The sequence below is a fragment of the Eurosta solidaginis genome, chromosome 4 (genome assembly GCF_040869045.1).
Source record: "Eurosta solidaginis isolate ZX-2024a chromosome 4, ASM4086904v1, whole genome shotgun sequence".
In the NCBI taxonomy this organism is placed as follows: Eukaryota; Metazoa; Arthropoda; class Insecta; order Diptera; family Tephritidae; genus Eurosta; species Eurosta solidaginis.
Window position 1 is genome coordinate 24,599,253 of NC_090322.1, and position 19,128 is coordinate 24,618,380.

The 19,128-nt window shown below is 35.9% G+C and overlaps 2 protein-coding genes across 8 annotated transcripts in view; one reads left to right on the forward strand and one right to left on the reverse strand.

Moving 5' to 3' along the window:
- Positions 1-4,968, reverse strand: part of LOC137249334 (uncharacterized) — a 62,554-nt gene extending 57,586 nt beyond the window's left edge. For 3 of the 6 annotated variants that reach the window (XM_067780703.1, XM_067780705.1, XM_067780704.1), the window contains exons 1-2: positions 4,236-4,968; positions 3,343-3,486 (exon numbers count right to left, since the gene is read on the reverse strand). The gene's annotated coding sequence lies outside the window, so the exon portion shown is untranslated. The remainder of the gene's footprint in view (positions 1-3,342; positions 3,487-4,235) is intronic. The other 3 variants (XM_067780706.1, XM_067780711.1, XM_067780708.1) reach the window with 3 other exon arrangements.
- Positions 4,288-19,128, forward strand: part of LOC137249331 (solute carrier family 7 member 14) — a 239,002-nt gene continuing 224,161 nt past the window's right edge. For both annotated transcript variants that reach the window (XM_067780699.1, XM_067780697.1), the window contains exon 1: positions 4,288-4,591. The gene's annotated coding sequence lies outside the window, so the exon portion shown is untranslated. The remainder of the gene's footprint in view (positions 4,592-19,128) is intronic.

The following is a 19,128-nucleotide window of genomic DNA, read 5'->3' on the forward strand; positions in this document are numbered from 1 at the left end:
AGTAATTTTAAAGGCTTCTTTAACCTATGTAGCGGTGATGGTGATGTGGACTAGACCCCAACTGAATTTGTTTACCAAACAGTTCGGCCTTGTAGATTGGATTCCAGTCCGGTTCGGATTCGGCTGAGAAATTTGTCAAACATAAGAGCTTTTGCAAGTTACACTATTTATGACCGGTTTTTCAGTGTGAGTTTAAACTCCAGTCAAAGTTGACTAGAGTTTAACCTTGCCATTTCCGCCGCTTAAGCTGAGATGAGCAGCACAATTTTATGTTATCGAACAAAGGGGCAAGTCCACTTTAACTGGAGTTTAAACTCACACTGAAAACCCGGGATTTACAGCTTTTCACTAAAAGTTATTGTGTTGTGACTCTATAGTCGGCGGATGATGGCATGGTTTACACTTCGCCATGAATCACAGGGATTGTGCTAGCATATTAAGCACAAGGCTATGCACGTGATGTTGTTTTCGGTTCATCGCATTGTTTTCATGTAAATTTTCTTATTTACATAGCTTCCTTTTGATTGTTTTGCAAAGTAATAAGTTTGTATATTTTCAAAATCAAATAGAAGGCATTCAAGAATAAAGCTACCGCTCAACAAAATACCGCTAATATCTTTTCCAGTAACTGCCCTGGCATGAAATATTTCAGAAGTTCTTACATTTATTGCAGGAATATTTGGTTTGAAATTTTGTTTCTAACATGTTACTGACATTTTGAAGGAATATTTTTACTGAAATGTTTTATTTCAAATTTTGTTCAATATTATAATTTAATATTACTAAAACATAGACGCATTATATTGTAACGAATTCTAGGGATTTCTGATATTTATGCACTTTCTGCTAACGTTCGTATCGCTAAACTGTTGAATAAATCACTCCAATATTCAGTATTGCAAACTGTTCTTTATTTAGATTACTATATACATACATATTAGTTTATGCGTTTCTCATAGTCATATGCGTGTGTATGTGTGAGCACCTAATTCGGCTGATGACCACAAGTGTGTGCGTGAAATATCTCTTCGTTGCCTTTTATATATGTGTGTAAATGATGATTGATGTTCATGTGTATACGAGTGACTGCTTCATGTTTTTTTAATGTTGCGTGATTATTTATTTAGTATCAGCTTAGTGATGCTAATATTCGTCACAATGTTAACACACAGAACACCAAATATTACAGATTAATTTGACAAATATTGATATGGAAAACACTTTTGAAACAGAAAATGAATAATTGTTACTGGCATATGCAGTAATATGTATGCTCCTAACAAACAGTCTATACAGTCAATATATGAACCATAGGTGACCTATGTATATGTAAATCACATAAACCTAATAATAAATGCATTTATTTTACATGGTTTGTGTGAACCTTAAATTCCGCTGGCTAAAAATTCTCATGAAGTTTACATTGATTCATACGCGGATTCATGAAATTTACAAATAGATTATGAATGATAATGATAAAAATAATCGTGAAATATTACCTCACATTTTGTTGTTGTTGTAGCAGTGCAAGAAATTAAATGGGGTTACACTGAAATCACAGCCCTTGGGTCGGGGAAAATCCCGAACCGCTCCGTTACATAGAACCGGCTGCCTTGGGAAGCGCATGGTATTTGTCTCTGTATTACTGTATATTTTTAATAACGTACTTTAAATAATTTTTTAATAACAGAACTTTAAAATACTTCAGAAATATTTCTAGTAAGATTGTTGAAATATCCAAAAGTAATGCGAAATATTTCCGCAGTATTGCAACAACATTAGTTGTAATATTGAAACACCCTATAATATTGTGCCCAAATATTTCAGCGACATTTTGAGAATATTGTGACGAATATTAGCAACTAAGTTGCTACTAAATAAATGCACAACAAAAATAAAGCAGCCACTCTTATGTAGAAGGCGACGAAGAGATATCTCATACACACAAATATGTAGTCATCAGCCGAAGTAGTTACTCATACATAGAGGCGTGGACTACAGATATACATGTATATGGCTGGTAACTAACCAAGCATGAGCTACAATTGTTCGCGAAATTACTAGACCTTAAGAGAAATGGGTGAACGAGGAAACGGAGAGTATAAAAGCAGCGCAAGCTGAGTAATAACTATTCAGTTTGATTTAAACACGCTATTAGTTACGAAGTGAAGGATAATGGTACTACTCCCAAAGTAGTTTAATAAATGCCATTTAAAAAAAATGTGTGTGGCCACCAACTGTCCCGCTCTTTACCGATTAGTGCCAGTTCGTCATTAATGTCCCCCAGCGGGTAAGGGGGTCAAAATTTACCCGCGGTAGGTATGCCTGTCGTAAGAGGCTACTAAAATACCAGATTTAAGGGGCTGTGTAGGGCAACCTTTTCAGGTTGCCATCGCAATATATAGCTTATCCGAACCCAATTGTAAACCTCACCTATCCGCGGCATATCCTGTTTCACTAACAGATGAGACTCTGGCGACCCCAAGCTCCTCATGGACCGTCGTTAACACTCCCCAAAGCCTTCGGGGAGAAACTTTACCGCTACAACAACAACAACAACAACAACAACAACAACAACAAGTTCGTCATTAAATCTATAGTGCGAAACTCTCGCTTTGCGTGACTGTCTCCCATTTCTTTTTTTTTTTGCAGGAACGTCTCCTGGCCGACGTGCTGTGGTAGTAGCGTGCTCGCATGCCACACCGAAGGTGCTGGGTTTGCGGTCCGGGAAAAGCAAAACGTCAAAATATTTGGAAAATTTGTTTTTTCAATTAGTAAAAATGTTTCCAAGCGGGGGTGGTTTGTCTAATATAAATCTTCTCAGCGAAAATTCATCTGCTTGCAGATGCCGTTCTAAATCGACATAAAAGAGAAGCGCGATCTAATCTCAACGGAGGTAAATCGCGCTAAGTATTTATTTTTGTTTTCAGTCCTTTAACGGCTGATCACTTGGCCGGAGTGGGCTCTGAACAGATCGGAGTCAAAGTTAGAAAGCTTGTGAATATTTTGGTAAGTCGGCGCCTGTAAGTCAGAAGATATATTCATGTGTCTACGAAAACAAGTCCTCCAACTCTATACCTATGATACTAGGCTTCGGCGCGCGACCCTACACCTATCGCTATAGATACATGTACATATGTGTCTATGTGCGTAGAGTGCGTAGATCGACAGCTGCCCTAACCTAAGCCATGTGTACGTGAGGTCTTTACTACCCAGTCAGTTCAAGCTTTATACACGTGCAAAACAAAATTAGATTTATTTTACTAAATTGCTGAAGAGACTAACTGTTTTCATGCTTCATTAAAACTGGCGTCAACTAAGAGCCAATGTACATATTCTTACCTGACGAAGAGGTTGCTATTATTTTCCACCGAACAGGTAGTTTAAGCTATCACAAATTTTCTTATTTGCAAAATTTGCTGCTTATATGCAGTACTTGAATAGATTTGTTTGTACGAATGCATTTATGGATGTACATATCTGTGACTGCGTGAATGTGTGTATACATGTATACTAGGGCGGGTCGATTTAAAAATCGCTCATTGCTCTGTGAAAATCGTATTCTAGGGATCAAAATAAGAAACTTTGCCGAAGGAACCATACCACTAAAACGAATTCTGATATCCCCCCCTTTGGATAGGGGCAATTTCAATTCTACCCGTTGTGTCTTGTGGTGGCTTAAAAAAAACAACACAAGCAATTTTACGATCTGCAATTGTGTCACAGTGATACCTTCATTTTTTAAAACGGTTGAATAAAAAAACCACACAACTATGTTTACCACATGCAAATGCATCACAGTGATGCCTTGGTTTTAAAAGGGGGTTTTAAAAACGATAATTTCTAATAATTTTTTTTAATTTCTTTTCAATTACTAAGTTAAATACATTTTTTCATTTACATATTTTCTGACTAAATAAATTTCTAAAGAGAAAAATAAACTCCAAAAAGGAAAAACATAGGCATTTCAAAGTAGGATTTTTCAAAATTTGCCCCTACGATCCAAAGGGGGGGGGGGGGGGGACATCAGAATTCGTTTTAGAGGTATGGTTCCTTCGGCAAAGTTTCTTATTTTGATCCCTAGAATATGATTTTCACAGAGCAATGGGCGATTTTTTTGCCTCCCCACAAATCGACCCGGCCTAATGTATAAATATCGATGTGAGCAAATATTTCACTTTTAACACTTTTGCTTTCAAATATTTGTTTTAAATGCATTTATGTGCGAATATTACCATCCCAACAAATAAATTTCCCGGTTGGTTTAAATTTGAGTTGAGAGCACATGCGAACACACACACGCAACCAATGCATATTCGTCAATCATAATCGATAGAAAATAGAGATTGCACATCTCAGATTACGCGATAATTGTAGCGGCATCTGAAAAATTCTGCATTCAGCTAAAAGTCGTTATTTTTACGCGAAAAAATTACTTATTTAGAGAAAACTTGCATTTTAAATCGCATATTTGTATGAGAGTGTGTATAAGTGGTTCCTGTTCATTGGCCATATCGTGTTGCAGTGCAGAAATCGGCTGCCAATTCTACACAATTTACTTCTTGTTTATTTCTGGTACTATTTTGTCGCAGTAAGTACAAGAAAATACATTTAGGTTAACGACAACAGCGCATATTGCACTAGCATCAAAATATAACACATGCACGTACATACATAGATATACAGTAATATGCCAGCGCCTACAAATGTAAGCAAATATATTCCCAAATTTCTTCTTAAATTAGCACATCTCGCATATTTTCGGTATTATTTAATAGTAGCACAGAATTCAATTTTATTTTTGCTGATATAACATTTTTGGCAATTTTTGTTTGTAACGTCGAACAAGAATAAAAATAAGGGGGAAAAAACAATGAAAACGAATCCCGTCAAATGCATCTTTAGTAACCGTCGTTTTATTTATTTGAAAATAAGCGGCGCGACTAACATCAAAACATAGCGACCATATGACGTTCACAACCTGACTGACTGCCGGAGTGGCGAGTGCCATAGTAGGCAAAGCCAAAACCAACTAACACTCTAAACAAGTCCATTGCAAAGACAAACAAATAAAAAGAAAAAAAAAACACAGATTCAAATCGAATATGTAAAGACAAATGCGCAAAGGCACAACAACAAAGCAATACACAAAAGATACATATGTATGTATTTTTGTATTGTTGGTTAATGTATCTGAGCCCTGTCGCTGAATTGGAATTGTATAAAATATACAAACATATGAACCTGATCAACCGTCAACAGCAAAACTAGCAACAACAGCAAAGTCAACGTCTTGGAATTGTTGTAGTTGCAGAGCCACATTCCTATCCTTGATATAGGCATGCGGTCGTTATTGCTGCATTGTTATTGCTTTTTGTTATACCTTTCACGAATATAAAATAGACGGCTGAGATGAAGATCGCGATATCAAGGCTGCCATCTCGAGGGATCCTATTTAAGCATTTTTTGTAGAACGCTCTTAAGCAGAAATTAGCTGTTGTTGTTTCATTTCAAATGCAACTGAAATATGTGTCTATGTTTCATCTCTATACTACATCTATGTATGACCTCTATACATGTGTGCGTCCCCTATTCACCGCAACCGATTCAGCTATAGGTTATTGGAGTTTTGTGTCTCCGCTTTTCGGTACAACATGTTCTGTAGCTAGGGATTTAACCACTGCCGCTAGATGGGTCTCCTAAACATTATCTAAGTGAGGATAAGCGTTTTTTACCCGCAAACGTAGACGTATATACGTGTAAAAAAACACGGCTGTTGTTTTTAAAAAATATTGAGCTTAATATGTACATATATTAGAGCGGGTCAAATTGTATGGATGGATTTTTTTCATCAGAAGTATAGCAGAAACGTAATCTACATATGATTCTAAGAAAAATTGTTGAAGCCACCATAGCTGTAAGTCCGATTTTGAGTCCCCGACTTTTGCAAAATAAATATTTTGCCATATGAATGTAGGGTTTGACCAACAAATCTTCATAGCTTCTGATAGAATTATAGGAAAAATATCATATTGAGCTTACTTTAAAGGTATTTTACGTACATTTCAGAATCTGTATTAATATCTATAGTGTTTTTGAATTTTAGTAGGGATATCATGATTAAATGATGAGAAATTAGCCTAAAATGAGCTTTTAACTACTATATTATCATTTTTAACAAATTTCTTATGGACATTTTTTTTCTTTACAGCTAAAATAAGTTCAGAATAAGTCCAGCAACTTTCGTTCAGACAGTTTTTCTTTTTTCGAATTCGTTTTAGTAGAAAAAAAGTTTCAAAAAAAAAACCTATATTTTCAAGAAATAAGAAAAAAAAAATTTTATAATTTTAATGTAATTTGTATTTAATTATCGAGCTTTGCTACAATGGTTGTTTGTTATTGATATTAGAGAACGTAATTTATTTAAAAAATAATTTTTTTTACTTAGAATTGATCATTTTAACTTATTTTTCAAAATAAACGTAATGTTATATTATTATTTTTTTTTAAATCTTTTTTGCTGTCCATTCGTGGTTGTTTCTCAGGACTTTCTGCTGTAACAGCCATAACCAGGGCCATAGAGAGAAAATCCGGGCCCGGGACTAAATAATTGACGGGCCCCCTATAAAAAATCCATTAATACATTTGATTAATTTGAATTAATGACGTCTCAGTCATGAATCATTGCAACATCAGCTAAATGATTTTTGGACTAAGAGCTGAAGATAAAATTAACACAGAATATTTACTATTTATACTGTTTTATTGTAACGTAGAAATAGAGTTCTCTTTTAACAGCCACGTATTGTTTTAAATAATCGTTTCTAGTTATTTGGTAACATTTTAGTATATTTCTGATAAATATAATGATGAATATAAATTTTAATTATTCAATATAGACGGTTCAGATATCAAAGAGCGGCTTTTCTTTCTTTTTTCGCTGCAAACTTTTTAATAATAATAAAATTTAATTATCTTGCCGAAACGGGACAACGCAAAGCGTGGCAAGTCCTGAAACTCGCTCTTGAGATGAACACGATCTATGAAGGAACGTTATGCATTAGCCACAGTGACAAGTATAGTGCAAAAGATACGTAAAGCAACACAAATGTTGGGGAAAATTGTATGCAGATTTTGAACATACATATGTAGATGACATTTAGCAATTCCAATGGTGAAATACATTTATCAAAATTTGCTTCGCAAATGTGTTTCAAGTGATTTTTTTCGCATTCTAAGCTTTGAGAAACGTCCGTCTTGTATTTTTCGACAAATTTTGCTGCACTCGTCCAAACCGTAGTTTCATCCATGTCTTCAAATTGTCACAAAAAGGAAACCGTCTCGTTAAAATTTCTCATAGCTACAAATGTTCAGTAATGCCAGTGATTACCGAATCAACGATCACCAAGAATGTATTTTTTTAAAATCAGACTGTGGATCATCCGTAATCATTTAATTTCCATTATCTTCAAAACGTCTTTTGGGTTTTCTCATTCGAATGTCCGGAAACTTTGGCGAGATGTTCAATTGAATAGCAACTGTTTTTCATTCGTTTAAAATTGTTTCCCATTGGTTGCTGATCAACTTCAAATCAGCTAATAAGGCATCTAGATGTCGGGGTGTCCGCCATAAATTCAGAAAACAAAAATTCAGAAACACATTTTTTCAGAAAACATTAGTCAGAACCCTTTTTTCAGAAAGACAAAATTCATAGGTCAAAACTCAGAAGTCAAATCTCAGAAGTCAAATTTCAGAAGCCAAATTGCAGAAGTCAAATTTTAGAAGTGAAAATTCAGAATTCAAATTTCAGAAGGCAAAATTGGGAAGCCAAAATTCAGAAAGTAATCAGACGACAGAAAAAACATAAAATTTTTCTCAAAATTCAGAAACGTTTATTTATTTGGAAGGAATTATGTATAAAAAAAGTAGTAAAATCTAAAATTTTATATTGTGTGCAATTGCAAGCGTGTAATTAATTAAATATTTTCGCGTTTATCTTTTTCAAATGAATTTGCAATATTAAAAAAACGAAGTATTTATATTTTATCTTGCGTTTCCGATATGGCTCGCCTCCAGTTGAAAATTGATGCAGTTTTGGTTCTGGTATTGCATGTTAGGTGTGTCCCAAACGCACTTCGAATGACGTTGTACCACCTTTAGATATAATTATTTGTACGGACTTCACTCAATTTCCATAATTCGATTGGATATGACGCCTTCTTTCGACGTTGCTGTGTTCCAGGCTGAAAAAAAAATTCAGAAGTCAAAATTCAGAAAGTAACCAGACAGCAAAAAACATAAAATTTTCCGCAAAATTTAATGTTTTTTTGCTGTCTGATTACTTTCTAAATTTTGACTTCTGAATATTGATTTCTGAAATTTTGGCTTTCTGACTGATGTTTTCTGAATAAATGTGTTTCCGAATTTTTGTTTTCTGAATTTATGGGGGAACCAGATGTCGGACCTCAACATTTATGGTGGCGTCTCTAGCTTGGAGTACGACGTTTCTTTTATTAATGATGGTAAGTATTTTGAACAAAATTGAGGACAGCAAGATACATTCGAACTTGTTGATGTACCTGAGAATGCCGGTAACATCACCGTATGCTTGTGCAGTCAAATTTAGCTTAAGTAATGCGTTTAGGGCTTATGTTAATCGTGGAACATGGTTTGCGAATGGTCTGATTGCCTCAATTCTAGCCAACCACCTAGGGTCTGAAAGACTGGCTCGGTACATTTTTTGAGGATGTCCCATCATTGTGGACTGCTGCTGAAAATAGTAAAACATTTTTGTACAACTCCGAAGAAAGTAATTGCAGCCGTACAACATTCTGCGGCATCAACACCACATAAATTCAGACTGTGGGTTGCACAAGGCGAGTAATCAGCATTCTAGTTTTTGTCGAGAAAGTGACGTTGTGCTCCGTTGTAATCTCCTTTCATATTAGCGCCGTTATCGTACCCTTGTGCACAACAGTATTTTAATGGGATTTCATGTTTACCTAGAGTATGGCAAGTTAAATCAGCCATTTCCTGATCAGTTTTTTGGTCCACGAAATCCAAAAACCGTTCTTGAATTGTAAAATTTGTTGCCTTTGAATTGAAATGGAGGTAGCGCAAAATGAACGTAGTCTGTTCAACGTTACCAGGATCGGGCGTAGCATCAACGATAAAGCAAAATAGTTGGCTTCCTTGCGTTGATCTAATATAGTTTTTTGCACAAATTTCTATAAACTCGTTCTGAATGTTTGGGGAAAGATAGTGAACTTGTAAACGTTTGTGCTGCTGTTGTGAAACTCTAACTTTCTCCAAATGATCTCTAAGTATCGGATCATATTGGCTTATGAGATCTTAGATGCCCAAAAAATGTTCATCGTTTCGTCCACCAAGATATATACTTTCGCCTCTGAAAGCTGGGCCTCTTTCACCCAAAAATAAAATAGTGTGCAAAATTATATATAAAATTTTCTTCCACTTTTGAGTTTCAGTGATTACCTGTTCATTGATAAGTGTATCAATTGCAACCTCCTTTTGAATTAGATTTTGTAAAGATCGCCATTGAATATAACATTTAATGTGATCTTGAGTATATTCGTATGAAGGCAGTTTATCGTATAGCTTCTTCCATACCTGGAATTTCGAATATCCGCAGAACAAATTTTAGGTCGATTTAATAAAGTATTGGTGCTTAACAGACGACATGGTAGGCAATAAAAAGCATTGCTATTGGCGCTCCACACTAACCAGTACCGCTCCACTTTCTCTCCAAATGCCTCGTCATGACAATCACGTGGAAAAATAACAGGACACTTTTGATGACCTCGGCGAATTATTTCGTTGACTTCTTCAGATTGCAAAAACTCATTATTCACGGTACCGATATCGAAGTCGTTTAAACAATCTGGACTTTGATACAGAGTTGGTGGTATTGTTGGAAGACTTTTTGACGATGAACCTTCATCAGTGTCACCACGAAAACTTTGCGATCTCGGATTCATGTAAACATACATTTTTGTTTGATGTTTTTATTGTTTCCTCAGGCCCAGGCAAAAAATCATTATAAATATTCGTTGCTTTTGAAATTCGGCTTAAAATTTGCACATGGAACAACTAAAAATGTCTTAGTACCTCTAAATCGCGGGCCCCCTGAGAAACACATTTTTGCTTGATGTTTTTATTGTCTCCTCAGCTCCAGGCAAAAAATCATTATCAATATTCGTTGCTTTTGAAATTCGGCTTAAAATTTGAACATGGAACAACTAAAGACTCTCCTGAATTAAAAAAAAAATGTCTTAGTACCTCTAGATCGCAGGCCCCCTGAGAAACACATTTTTGTTTAATGTTTTTATTGTCTCCTCAGGCCCAGGCAAAAAATCATTATCAATATTCGTTGCTTTGAAAATTCGGCTTAAAATTTACACATGGAATCACTAAAGACTCTCTTGAATTAAAAAAAAATGTCTTAGTACCTATAAATCGCGGGCCCCCTTAAAAAACCCGGGCCCGGGGGGAATCCCTCCAATCCCCCCCCCCCTCTCGACGGGCGTGGCCATAACACCTCGTTTTATACTCAGCTGAGCAGAGCTCACAGAGTAAATTTTGAGGTATCTTGATGAAATTTGGTATGTAGGTTCCTGGGCACTCATCTCAGATCGCTATTTAAAATGAACGAAATCGGACCATAACCACGCCCACTTTTTCTGTATCGAAAATTTCGAAAAATCCTAAAGGTGCGATTATGGCGTAAAATAGAAAATTAGTCAAGTTTTGGACAATGGGCGTGGCACCGCCCACTTTTGAAAGAAGGTAATTTGAAAGTTTTGCAAACCGTAATTTGGCAGTCGTTGAAGATAACATGATGAAATTTGGCAGGAACGTTACTACTATTACTATATACATATGTGTTAAATAAAAATTAGCTAAATCGGATGAAGAACACGCCCACTTAAAAAAAAAATTATTTTAAAGTTAAATTTTAACAAAAAATTGATTATCTTTACAGTATATAAGTAAAGTATGTCAACATTCAACTCCAGTAATTATATGGTGCAACAAAATACAAAAATAAAAGAAAATTTCAAAATGGGCGTGGCTCCGCCCTTTTTCATTTAATTTGTCTAGAATACGTTTAATGCCATAAGTCGAACAAAAATTAACCAACCCTTGTGAAATTTGGTAGGAGCATAGATTCTATGACGATAATTGTTTCCTGTGAAAATGTGCGAAATCGGTTGAAGCCACGCCCAGTTTTTATACACAGTCGACGTTATGTCCTTCTGCTCGGCCCTTAACACGATAACTTGAGCAAAAATCGATATATCTTTACTAAACTTAGTTCACGTACTTATCTGAACTCACTTTATCTTGGCACAAAAAATGGCCGAAATCGGACTATGACCACGCCCACTGTTTCGATATCGAAAATTACGAAAAATGAAAAAAATTCCATAATTCTATACCAAATATGAAAAAAGGGATGAAACATTGTAATTCGATTAGTTTATTGACGCAAAATGTAACTTTAGAAAAAACTTTGTAAAATGGGTGTGCCACCTCCCATATTAAGTAGAATAAAATGAAAAAGTTCTGCAGGGCGAAAACAAAAGCCCTTGGAATCTTGGCAGGAATGCTGTTCATATGTAATACTACATATATAAATAAATTAGCGGTACCCGACAGATGATGTTCTGGGTCACCCTGGTCCACATTTTGGTCGATATCTCGAAAACGCCTTCACATGTACAACTAAGGATCACTCCCTTTTAAAACCCTCATTAATACCTTTAATTTGATACCCATATCGTACAAACACATTCTAGAGTCACCCCTGGTCCACCTTTATGGCGATATGTCGAAAAGGCGCCGACCTATAGAAATAAGGCCCACTACCTTTTAAAATACTCATTAACGCCTTTCATTTGATTCCCATATCGTAAAAGCACATTCTAGAGTCACCCCTGTTCCACCGTTATGGCGATATCCCGAAATGGCGTCCACCTATAGAACTATGACCCACTCCCTTTTAAAATACTCTTTAGTACCTTCCATTTGATACCAATGTCATACAAACACATTCCAGGGTTACCCTAGGTTCATTTTCCTACATGGTGATTTTCCCTTATTTTGTCTCCAAAGCTCTCAGCTGAGTATGTAATGTTCGGTTACACCCGAACTTAGCCTTCCTTACTTGTTTTTCTATAACTCGTCTGGAAACAGATGTTAACAACTTGTTTTGTTTTGTTGATTTTCCGACAGGGTGGATAAAAGATGTATATTGGAACGATTTTCCGTGATCCCTTGTCAAATTTGGTTTCGAGAAAAACCGGTTTCGGCGTTGAGCCATCTTCAGTGTCGATTTTCGTTATCTCTGTTAACAACTGCACACCTTTCTGTTCCTTGTATATGCATTGGAATATTAGGATTATCTAGTGTTGGCTCATCATAATCTAAGAATTGTACCAAGTGATCGTATGGAATATTTCTTGTGAATGCCGGTTCAGATAGTAAATTATCGTCATTCAGATCAATCATATCTCTTTTGCAAAAGTCGGGTACTCGAAATCGGACTTACAGTACACAGAATCATTTGTAGATTACGTATTTGATATACTCCTGATGGAAACAAAATTTGACCCGCTCTAACATACATATATAAATTCAATGGGATATATTTTTAGTCAAAATCAAGTAGGTATATATTAGCCGTGTTTTTTAACACGCGTATATCCGTTTATGCTTAAACTTTATATGGACTGCTAAGCGACAAACTTTAAATACACCTCTGGAATTGCTGCGCATAAAATTTGTCCTACTAAATTTCAATACGCATTATACTCAGATGTAACTGAAATATGTGTCTTCGTTTCACCCTCTACACTCATTCTTTGTATTCTATGTGTGTCCACAAGTCTTCGCAACTGATTCAGTTGTATGTTATACCCTATGGCCATCAGAGGGTTGTGTCTCCGCTTTTCGGTACACCCTGTGCTGTAGCTGTAGTTATTTAACCACTGCCGCTAGATGGGTCTCCTAAGCATTATCTAAGCGAGGATAAGCGTTTTTTTTTTACGCGCAAACGTAAACGTATACGCGTGTGAAAAAAAACACGGCTATTATGTATCTACTTCAAGATAAGTAGTTGCGTTCGGCAAAAAAAAGAGTGTGCAAGTTTGTCAATTGTTACTGCGCTGCATTCGATTAGCAAAAAACTTTTATAATTTACAACAAGAGAGCCAACATATTTGCAGCGGAAATTGCTTAGCAAGCACGAAAACATACAATAGCATTACAGTATTCGCAACAAAACTAACATTTTTTAAAATTAAAAATTTTTTAAGAGTGATTTAATAAGAAAAGAAGACAGCAAATCGAACAAATCTTATTTTAATCACTGCTATTCTCCGTTGGTCATGCTAGATTGGTGCAACGTGGATTCAGAAGCGCTCGATTGAGGTGATATATCAATCATTATACGATTTTTCAGTTTACTTATATTCATGAAGGGTATAATACTCTTGTTGTTGTTGTAGGTATCAACTGTGCTGTTTGTTTCCAATCGTTGTGGCTTTTAACTGCATGTTTGTGGCACGTTCCCTTGCCGGCACCAAACCACCAGCCTTCAACAGCTGGTCGGTATGCACAACTATCGAACATAAAAAAGTTTTCCCTCTAAAACCACTATCACCATTCGAATATTATACGTGCGCCTCTAATGCCACCAACGGCCATTTAATCGTCTCCAGTGTCCCATTCAATTGAATAGTGTTCAGGATACTATCCTTACCCCTGGTAAGCTGGCTTCGCATTCAGCGAGTTCATTCCAAGCGCACTGGAAATCTCAACAGCTTCCATTCGTCCCTCAATTCCGTCCTTCCGCTCATCACACAATAAGCATTGATGTATAGTAAGTGGAAGTCTCAACATTCTTTAAAATCTTGTCGCAACCGGTTGTATTGTACTCGGGTTTGCCTTTATACATTTTCACATGTATATAAACTGATTGTGTTGATTACTTATTACATTGCTTAATTGAATGTTTGGTTTGTGGTTAGGTACCTTTCAAAGCCGCTGGCCGGCTTCTCTTCTTTGCACAATGTAAACTGTTTCCAACATTTTGTTTCACCAAAACGAGCGCAATAATAAAAACTGGTATGTATTTCTTATTTCGGTATTCTCGCGTTCTCTGCTTGATTGGTCATACGCACGTCCTGTCTTGTTTTCATTACTCACAAGAGGATTGTGAAGTCTCTGTTTATCCATAGAGTGCTGCATCCTCATTTGCCAACTCACCGGCCTTTTCTCTACCTTCTATCCCCTTATGTCCGGAAACCTAGTATATATATACGCTCCGACCTGAGCGGATTCTCTCTAATGTTTGCTTGCCCTAGAGGACTCTTCTTGATGATGTGATGTGTGAGATTATTTCTTTAATGGCTGCTTGGTTATCAGTATATATAAATCCTGCTTCTTTCCTCACGGCCACAATTTCAGCCTGAAATACACTACAGCGATCTGCCAGCCGTCCCCTTCCGTTGAATTACAGTCATCGGTATACACGTCTATCGTATGTTCTTCCATTTCCGGACCTTTGCGCTAACCTTCCATCTCTATAGTGGCTTCAAGATCTCCTTCAAATCTCGGGCACGGGAGAATGTTGGCTCTATATCAAATGACGCTATAACTGCCTGCACTCAAGCTGCCACGATGCCTTGAGTCTGTTGCAGTTGTTAACGCTAAATTCTTGGCCATTACGTCTGCAAGCGTGATGTGGAGAATGGAATGTGATGATGCTGTCGGGGTAATTTTTAAGGCTTCCGTTATACTTATGATTGATAAATCTGCCCCCGAGTCTTTTTACATAAGTATCTCTTTGTGTGGCTCTCCACCAAACAAGGACCCACAGGTAAAAGATGGACTTAACCGCGAATGCCTAAAGACGAGAGTTTGGCTGGTCTTGTGTCGATCCGTTGTTGTTGTTGTTGTAGCGATAAGGTTACTCTCCGAAGGCTTTGGGGAGTGTTGTTTGTTTTCGTGTGGCTGGTTCTAAGCACAACAAGCTCAGCGGGGATGAAAGTATTACTTGCGGGTTTATATAGCGAGCCGCTTGTTCCAAGACAGACGGCCGTTTGCAGCCGCACCGTATGGTGGTCAGACGCTGCGGCAGCCCTTAAACCGATTATATCGGAGTGACCTAGCCAGGTTGTCGCCTTATTACGTTAGCTCACCACTAAACGCATGTTCAGTGGCTACCCAGAGGATACTTGGCCGCAAGCGATTGGCAGTAGTGACGTACTTGAACCGCATGCAAAAGAATAGCTCTAGCATTTCCCTGGTGGATGGCAGTCAGAAGCTTTCCGCACTTGCCTGGAATTCTAAAAATGGCTTCATTGCAAAGATATGTATCCTTCATAAGTGATATGAAGAATTTTTTGTATAAAACGTATTATTTAAAGACCTTTTAGAAAAACAAAGTAAAAATTAGAGCAAGCGGCTTTTATGTCCAGTGTGGCGAGACCGATTCCGGCGTGGCCAAAATGGTCTCCATGTGTCTCAGACAGTATAGAATCGTGCAGATTGATATGCAGGTATGCACTCGTTTGCATGCACGCACTGTATTTCACGACTGTTGAAATATTTGATCACCGCAATTAAAATAAAACACTCGAACTTTTACAATAATGTTGGTTTTATTTGTGTCACACAAATTTATAGGTGAGCCGCTATATTTCTTATATTTTTGCGTACACGATATTACTTAGCGAAAATTTAGATGACTGCCCGGAGTGAATGCGCGTAAAAATCTGGCGTCATTCAATTTGACATTATGTGAGGTAACCCTCACTGTGTATGTTGCTTTGACAGGCAACCCCTATTGTGAATTCTTGTTGTGTTCCATACGCATTGCTTGACCTTATGGTCATGCAACATTTACCGTAGGGTTACCTTACATCATTCCCCTTTGGAAAAGAAGAATTGGCCAAATTCTTCTGTCCCAAAAGCGATGTAATTAACTTTAAAAGTTTAAGACTGTTAAACTAAGTTTAAATCTACATCTATGTTTAGGTATAAATTAAGAATTAAGTTGTAAAGTCTAGTTCTAAAGTAGAACTTAAATTTAGTTTTTATAATTAGAAAACAAAATTTTTTTTTGTGTTTTAATTCTACTGTATACATTCAGTTCTTAATTTTTAATGATTGCTTAAATTTATTTGATTTCATTGTCTTTTTTTTCAGGTTTGGAAGAAAAACATTTTATTTCTAATTTAACGATAGAGATTAACTTTAAATAATCTTGAATTTAAAAATTTAATTTAATTAATTTTTCTAATTCTATTTTTATGTACTATTTTTTTCTTTTTCGTTTCGTCATCAATTAACGTGACGTTTACGCCGTCAATACCTATTACGGTATACGGACCAATATAGATACTACTATGCTTGTCGCGGGGTTCTTTTTCAAGCAATACCTTGTCAAATACCTTGACAGATATTGGTTGTGAACTTTTGTTATATCCGGTTTGATTTTTTAATTTGTGTTCTGTAACTGTTTTATTCGCTAATTCGTGAGTTTTTTGAAAACGAAATTTAACTTCTTTCGAATAGTTTTCTATGTTATAAATCGGGTCTATTTTATCGGTTTGCAGTTCTTTTGGTAAATTAGCTGCTTTGCCAAAGACTAATTCATATGGTGAGAATTTATTATCGAATACTGTGTTTGTTGTTGTGTTGTGAAGAAAAGTGAAATATTTCAAGTAAACATCCCAGTCGGAAAAATTGGGATTTAGAAAAGATCTTAAATATTCATTGAAAACTCTGTGATTTCGCTCTACTGTGCCAAGAGTTTCATGATGGTACGCTGTGGAAAATTTATGTTCTATTTTTAATAATTTTGTTAACTCTGAAAAAATTTCATTTTTGTATTCGGTACCTAAATCGGTTTTAATCGTTTTCATAATGCCATATATTAGTATGAAATTTTCAAAAATAGCTGATGCGACCGTTTTTGCACTTTTGTCAGGTATCGCAATCGTTACTAAGTATTTGCTGAGATCGCATATAATGGTGACAGCGAACTTGTTACCATTATCGGATTGAGGTAGAGGTCCTATAGTGTCAATGACAACAATGTCGAATGGCTTACATGGTGTTTCGGTTAGGACTAAATTTTCTTTTGTTTTTGGCTTAACCTTATTCAAAAGACATTTTTCGCAGTTTTTAACAAATTTCGCTATATCGCGCGTCATGCCTTTCCAATAATATTTGGTTCTGAGTTTTGCATAAACTTTTTTGCTACCGAAATGTCCTCCTAAAATTGGGTCGGTATGGTAAATTGTTATTAATTGTTGTTTTTTGTCTTCGTCTGTCACAGTTTCTACGGGTTCGGTTAGGACGATTTCTAAATGTTTTAAAATTTTATTCCCAGTGGTTTTCAGATCTGATATCGAAAAATATTTAAAAAGATTATCATTTTTTTGCAATTCAATTATATTAATATTGCGCTTGCCAGCTTCTTTTTGTAGCTTCAAAAGTAATACATCTAAATGTATTATTTTGTTAGCACACGCAACCTTAATTAACTCAATCTTTTTGTGTTTTAGATGCGCATTTAATTCAAAATTCGTAATTTTACCACTTTTATCATAATTTATTTGGGATTTTACTCTGGGTATTTTCTTTGAAAATTTGTTTGAAAAATTATCATAAACTTGTAATTTTATGTTTTCTTTTACTTTTTCTTCTTTGAGTATTTCTTGTTGCATTAATTGTTTTTGTTTTGTCTGTGATCTTGTCTGTACTGCTAAAATTGATGTTCCTGAATTTTTTATTTCTTCTATTGTGATGCGAGAGAGTGCATCTGCTCCTACGTTCGTTTTACCTTTTATGTATTCAATAGTGAAGTTGTACTCTGCCAGTTCAAGTCTGATACGTGAAAGTTTTGAAGAGGGATCTTTCATATTGAACAAGTAAACTAATGGACGATGATCGGACTTGACTGTAAAGTGTGTGCCATATACGTATGGTCTGAACTGTTTTATTGCAAAAAATATAGCTAAAAGCTCTAACTCAATTATTGATTTCTTTTGTTCTGAATTATTAAATGATTTGGACGCGAAACAAATTGGTAAGTCAATGCCATCTTTATTTTGACTTAAAATGGCACCACAACCAATTTTTGAAGCGTCGACAGTAATTATAAATTCCTTTTTGAAGTCTGGGTATTGGAGAATTTGAGGAGAAATTAAAGATTTTCGGAGTTTTTCAAATGCTATATCACATGATTGATCCCATTTAAATTCTACTCTTTTCCTGCTAAGTTTATTTAAAGGTGCTGCTATGGAAGCAAAATTTGGTATAAACCTTCTGTAATAATTGGCGAATGCCACGAATCGTCTTACTGCATCTTTATCGGAAGGTTTCGGATATTTCTTTATTGCAATTATTTTGGAATCGTCTGGAAGTAGACCTTTTGACGAACATTTGTGTCCTAGGAAAGTGACTTCTGAACGCATGAAGTTGCATTTTTCGGGATTGAGACGCAAATTAAATTTTTTGCATGTTTGAAAGACTTGTTCTAAATTTTTAAGATGGTGAGCTTCGCTACACCCAATGACTATAAGATCATCGACATATAAAAAGGCTTGGTTTGGAGAAATTCCTGAAAAGGCAATTGACATCATTCTTGAGAATGAGTTCGGAGCTACGTTTAAACCGAATGGTAAAACTTTCCATCGAAAAGCACCACGATCAGTGCTGAATGAAGTGATGTCTCTAGAATCTTTATTTAATGGGATTTGGTGAAAACCTGAATACAGATCCAATGTAGAAAAATATTTGGCTCTGCCTAGATTATCAAGAATATCGTCTATTCGTGCAAGTGGGAATTTGTCTGCTATCAATTTTTTGTTTACGGCTCTAAAGTCAACACACATCCTGTAGGATTTCTGTCCATTTGGGTTTTTCTTTGGCACAAGTATCAATGGACTATTATAGTTGGAATAGCTGTGTTCTATAAGATCGTTTTGCAATAAATTATCAACTTGTTTATTAATTTCCTCTCTCTGACAATATGGTAAACGGTAGTTTTTTATGTAAACAGGATTTGTATCTGTCAATCGTAATTTCTGTTCA